The sequence below is a fragment of the Phoenix dactylifera genome, chromosome 14, assembly GCF_051530095.1.
Source record: "Phoenix dactylifera cultivar Ajwa chromosome 14, Ajwa_hap1_PhDact_Kaust_v1.1, whole genome shotgun sequence".
Taxonomy (NCBI): domain Eukaryota; kingdom Viridiplantae; phylum Streptophyta; class Magnoliopsida; order Arecales; family Arecaceae; genus Phoenix; species Phoenix dactylifera.
Window position 1 is genome coordinate 4,516,612 of NC_143203.1, and position 6,712 is coordinate 4,523,323.

General features: G+C 39.3%; 1 non-coding gene across 1 annotated transcript; it reads right to left on the minus strand.

Moving 5' to 3' along the window:
* Positions 1 to 4,164: 4,164 nt before the first annotated feature.
* Positions 4,165 to 4,270, minus strand: LOC149751311 (small nucleolar RNA R71). The gene has a single exon (XR_016398400.1). It is a non-coding gene; the product is annotated as a small nucleolar RNA R71 (small nucleolar RNA).
* Positions 4,271 to 6,712: the final 2,442 nt, after the last annotated feature.

Genomic DNA, 6,712 nt, shown 5'->3' on the forward strand with positions numbered 1-6,712 from the left:
CCTTAGAGTCAAGTTCTTTTGATTGAAGCTTAACTCTGTCATTTACATGCTTAATAAGCTTAAACTTTAATGTGCCAAGTATCCTAAGGAGAAAGAAATGATTTGCAATGTTGTTACTTCTTTTATATGTTTAATGTGCAAATCTAACCTAAAGATGCAGAAAAACAGGGTTAGAGTCGACCCCATAAGAGATGGAGTCGATCCTGGCACAATTTGGTACACTTTGGTACATTCTGGCACAAATGGCACAGATCTCGAATCGACCCCAGAAAAGCTCGGGCCGACCCTAGCTCGGGTCGACCCCAGAAAAAGCTCGGGCCGACCCTGATAAGTGCTAAATAATGCATAAACTAACATCTTATTCATAGCACTTATCATTATTTTAATCCGCATATTTTGTAAATTTAACTAAAAAAATGTGTTTTCCTTCATCATTTCATTTTAAATAAATTATTCAAGTTTGATTCTTTTTATTATTATTATTGGTTGAGTCTAATGGATGCAGGTCAAGCCGAATTGATTTAGGATAATCTCTGAACCCAAATCGTATGAACCCCGCAAATCAAGACCCTCTGATTCAGTCACCTAATTTTCTTCCCACTCGTTCCAACTCTTTTTCCACATGATCCAATTTTAATCTCAAAAAAAATAAAATCCCTTCAAATATTTGTCTCTCAGATCTCAAAGCATACCATCTTAGTTGCACAGATCCCAAAGCCTCGCCCCTTCAATCCATTTCAACTTTCCACGAATAATCCCAGAACTCCTCCCAGCCATTCCGCTTCCCTCCACGTCATTTATTTAGGAACAGAGTCATATAAGCTCTCATATCCAAACTTCCCCTTCTTTCGGATCGTTCTCACATTCATTCCGTTCGAAACTCAAAGCTTCATCCAAACTCCCGGATTAATCCCAAAGATTTCCAATTGAATCTATCCTTCTAATATCCCACATATCAGCCTTTCCTCCCAACTTCCGAATCCAACTCCTCCATCTTATCTTCCGGCTTAATCTACCAAACATCCCAGCGTCCGCGTTTGATTGAATTCCAAGTCCCAGATTTTACGAATCCTTTCCAACTCCCTTGTTCCACGACATTCATCCAGAACCGAAACATCCCCTGTTCTCCGTCATCTCCTCCACGTTGATCCTCCCAACTTCTCTCCCCTGATTTCTTCACCCGTTCAAATCAAGCCGAGTCCCAAGCTTCATATTTCGATCACTCCCTTCCACATCCCCTGCTCCGTTATATCTCAACTGCTAACCTTCAAATCCCAAGCCAGGCTTCCGCTCATCTCACGCATGCCCTCCTCCCCTCCAACCAAATCGAGTTCATCCTCCCGTGATCCACTCATCTCCCAGCTTCAGCTTTTCCTCAACCTCATCCCAGATCTTCCAGCTCTCATCCTCTTTCGGATAACCTTCTTCTCCCACGAATGAATTCCAAGCAAGCTTCATCTCAACTGTCAACCGAATCCAAACTCCCTCCTATTCGGATTAATTGACCATGGAAGAATCCCCTGTTTCAAACAGAGTATCATCCTTATCCAGCTGCCCATCGGTGGATTGCATTCCCTGCATCTGCAACAATCCGGTCTTCAACAGCTGCATCATCAGCATCCCATTCGAATCATCTGCGATTCAAGGGATCAGCTCTCCAGCTTCCTCAACTCCAAGCATCTCCCTGGATTCACGTCAACGGGATAAGCTACAACACCTCAAACACCCAGCCTTCAACGTCCGCAGCCAAGCTTCTCCGTATCAAGATCCAAACCACAGCAGCCCACGAATCCCTGCATGCAGCCAACGACTTCGATCCATCCTTATCTTGACATGAAATAGGAAAAGAAGAGAGAAGTAGCAGTCTATAAAAGGCCCAGATGTGAAACAGGGGGGGCACTTCACTTCGGCTCGATCCCATTCATTCTTTTCCCCAAGGCTGATCCCATCCTTTAGTTTTTTTTTATTTGGGAAGTCTCACGGGAAACAGAGGAGGGAGAAGAGTTTTTTGGGTACTTTGGGAATGACTTCCCAAAGGAAGAGCCAATGATGTGCTAAGAGGGAGCTGTTCTCAAGGGAGAATCCGAGAGGAGAAGGAAGGAAAGAAAAGATGGAAGCCTTCTGCATCACCGCTGCCGTCCCCAACTGTATGCAAGGCTGATCTCTTCACTAGGGCTGGATGAAGCCCTAACAAAGGAAGACGGGTTTTGGTTTATTTAATTTCATATTCTTGAAATTGTATAGACATTCTTGTTCTTAATAAATATCCTTTTACCTCATGCTTAAATTCTATGATTTCAAGTATGAAGTCTATACAAAAGTTTTTCATGATCATTGAAGTAAAAATAAGATAGTTCATGCTTAAGGAAGATGCGATGTGCTACCACCTTAGATTAGGGTAGACATTTCATGCTAACTAAAGATGGATTATTCCTAAATGACTTTTGTGAAATTTTATTTGAATGCTTATTAGGCTTGTAGCCAATTTGCATGTTAATCCAAGAATAAATTAAAAATACATTTAATCCTTGTTCCGATGTTAGTGATGAATTTCTTGCCCAAGGTCCCCTCAAACTAATAACGTTTTAATTACATTTTTTATCAAATCTCTTAGTTTAATTTTCTTCAGGAACTCTTCCTTTTAAATATTTTTATTTTAAAAAAAAGCAACTATATCCCAATCCCTATGAATCGATTTTCGTAATCACTATTCTACCAGATACGTGCTATTGCGTGGTCTTTAAAGTTGACTATCAATTTTTGGCGCCGTTGCCGGGGATTGCTAGCATAGTTGTTTTTCTTTTCATAAAAAAAAATTCATAAAAAAAATAATAATAAAATAATAATAATAATAATAAGATATATATCTAAAATAAAATAAAAATATTTTCTATTTTTTTTACTTTCCTTATCTCCTTTCTCTCTCTTACTAATTTTTGATTTTTCTTTTGGTATTATTTGATCAGGAATCGAAGAGAAAATTTGGGACGATCAAAAGGGAACTACTGGAAAAAGAATGCCGTAGAGGTTTGCTTTAAAAGTAAAAAAAAATTGCTGGAAAAATTTTTTTTGGTAACCTCTAAACCTTTCTTATTTAAATTGATCCCAAATTTGCTTGAAATTTTGTGGTGATTGTTTGATTTTAATTTCAGCAAAAGTGTGAATGCATGCTTGATACACATACACCAATTAATCCGCACATAGTAAGGGCAATCACTCCAACAAGATAAGAACTGGATTTCATCCCCAGATTCTTGCCCAAATTAAGTGAACCAATTCACACATAGCTATCACTTTAATTAAAATCAATTAGACGTTGGCTCCTAGGGACATTCGAGCTCAATAGGACGAAGATCACCGAAAGTTGCACCAATTTCGCTCTGTGGCTTAGTTGATGTCTAGGCAAGCTTTGTCTTAAGGAAGACAGTCCATCTGTTCGAGGCAAGTGGTTTTTAAGTGGGACCTTTGCAACGCATCGTGACCCCCCACTTACCTGGGAGCTTACCTGGTCAACTCAGTTCATTAGATCGGATTGGAGGCTTAGGTGCCCTCTTCAAACCAGTTAGGAGCTGTCTAGTGATTTTAGGGCAAACATAAGGATTTGAAGTGTTTCTTTTAATGCATGATTGACTGCACTTGACTGATCAGAAGAGTTTTAGTGCATGCTAGGGTGTCGTTCCAGATCTCCGAAATTAGTACCTTTTGACCCTGAAATAGAGCGTTCTATTAGGACCCTTCGAGCCGAAATCCGTACCTATAGAACCATAGGATCTGCTCCACCTATCGAGATGGCTGAAGAGCAACCTAAACTCCTGAGAGAGTACTTTACTCCCACCATTTATACTTCTCCATCTTGCATTCGATTACCTGAAGTAGCAGCTGTACAGTATTAAATAAAGTCTAGTGTAATCCAAATGCTCCCATCTTTTTATGGGCTCACCAACGAAGATCCATATAAACACCTAAATAAATTTCTTGAAATCTGCACCACTGTCAAGATTCAGAACTTCACTGATGATGCTCTGAAACTTAGATTATTCCCCTTCTCCCTTAAAGACAGAGCCAAGCAATGGCTGAATTCTTTAGAGGCTAATTCAATTCGTTCCTGGGATCAAATGCAACAAAAATTCCTTAAAAAATACTTTTCCATAGGAAGAACGAACCAGTTTAGACGTGCCATCACAAGCTTCTCCCAAACTGAGGAAGAAGAATTTCATGAAACCTGGGAGAGATTTCAGAACCTAATCCGAAAATGCCCGCATCATCAAATACCTAAGTGGCAATTAGTGCAATGCTTTTATGATGGGTTGTCTGAATGAAACCGTCAGATGGTTGATGCTTCTTGTGGGGGAACTTTCATGCTTAAAAATGAGCATGAAGCATGGGAATTATTTGAAAATCTCAATGAAAACTCCCTCCACCATGCTTCCTGTTCTCGTCAAGCACCCCCGAGTTCTCAAAAAAAAGGGACCATATATGAAGTTAGCCAGTCCATAGGTCTATCAGACAAAGTAGATGCACTATCCCGCAAGTTGGACCAGCTAATGTCTAAAGAACAGCTTCCAAACTTTCCCCAAGCATAAGTTTGTGCTATCTGTTCTAGTCTGTCTCATACTGTTTTTCAGTGCCCTTCGGCAGCACAATTCTCTGAATTTGTGCAAGAACACGTAAATGCTACCCAAACGCAATTCCGACCCGGTAATGATCCATATTCTACCACTTATAACCCGGAGTGGCGCAACTATCCAAACTTTTCTTGGAAGCAGCAGACTCTCAATACCCCCCAGCCTTATTTCCAAAATTTTCAACCGTTCCAGAATGTTCATCCGAACCGTCCTCCTACGCACTATTCACAATTTCAACATGTCCCTCTTCCAGCACCCCAAAGAAACATAGCCTTTGAGGAGAAAGTGTTGACCTCCCTTCAAGGTTTGGAAACTATTACACAATTGGTGCACTCTCACACACAATCTATCGCCAAGCTAGAATCCCAAATGGGGCAACTAGCTAATGCAACAAGCGAGAGGAAGGAAAGCTTCCAAGCCAACCAGTGAGTAATCCTAGGGGACAATACATGGCTCAAGAAAATCAGCTAAATACAATTCATCATAACAAGCCAATGCTCTGACTACCCTAAGGAGTGGACGTGTAGTAGACAATAAGATTGGGGAGGGCAACAATAAGGAAGGTAAAGAGGAGGAAAGAAATGTATCACATGAAAATCCAAAACCTTCTTCTTCCTCAGTTAGTCCACCTTCTCACATTCCAAAAGTCCCATTTCCTGAAGCTCTTAATTCACCCTCTCCCTTTGGTAAAAGGGGAACTTCACTAGAGGAGATGATGGAGGTTTTTAAACAAGTCAAAATCAACCTCCCGCTTCTTGATGCTATTAGACAAGTTCCCTCCTATGCCAAATTTCTCACAGACCTTTGCACCCAAAAGCGAAAATCTAGGATACATGTGCCTAAAAAGGTCTTCCTAACTGAGCAAGTGAGTTCTATTCTCCAACACAACACCCCTCCGAAATTCAAAGATCCTGGTGCTCCCACCATCTCCTGTGTCTTAGGAAATAATTTCATTGATCGAGCACTCTTAGATCTAGGGGCAAGTGTCAACCTTTTATCTTACTCAGTTTATGAGAAACTTAGGTTAGGTGAGTTACAACCAACCTCGGTATCCCTTCAATTGGCTGATCGATCTGTAAAAACACCATGTGGGATAATTGAAGATATTCTTGTCAAGGTAGACAAATTCTATTTTCCAGTAGATTTTATCGTCCTTAATATGGAACCTGTGTCGAACCTTAAGAAACAGATCCCTATGATTCTTGGTCGTCCCTTTTTAGCTACAGTCAATGCGAGTATAAATTGTAGAACTGGGGTGATGAATATAACCTTTGAGAATATGAAGGTCAAGTTAAATATATTTCGTACCTCTGATCAACCCGCAAAGGAAGTTGAGTGCTTCCTAATAGATAAAATAGACGATCTTGTAGAAGAAAACCTTCCCTATATTTTGACAGATGACCCTCTGAAAATATGCTTGGCCCATTTTAACTCTGCTATAGACAAGGCTATAGAAGCAGTCAACTTCTTGCCCGACAATCAGTTTCCCACAAATTTTCTTCCTTGGAGAACTCGGCATGAACCCGGTATAATTTGATAAGGATGCGCTGCGTCTGGCTGAAGACGTTAAACTTAGCGCTTGTTGGGAGGCAACCCAATTTTCGTAGTTCGTTTTTGCATTTTTCTTATCGCATTTTACAATGTTTAACAGGATCCCTCATATTACTGATGCAACTACGGTAAAATGCTTCTATCCTCCATATGCATCATATTTTCGTTCAAAATAATAAAAATAAAAAAATAATAAAAATAAAAAAATAATAATATAATATTATTAAAAAAAATTAAAAAATAAAAATATATATATAAAAACATTGAGGACAATGTCTGATCTAGGTTGGGGGGTATAGGATTCGAATTTTTGAAGAAATTTTTCGTATTTTTTTTAATATTTCATCTCAGAAAAGAAAAAAAACCTAATTTCTATGCTTTAGTGCTGAAATGATAAACATACGAAGTATATAAAATCTAAAAAAAGCCCAATAACTAGTCAGGAGTAAGACAATTTGAGTTCTTTTTTATTAAAAGTTCTTTTAGCAAGTTGTAAGATAATTTTTACTTTGGAATTTCACAACACACATGGCCAG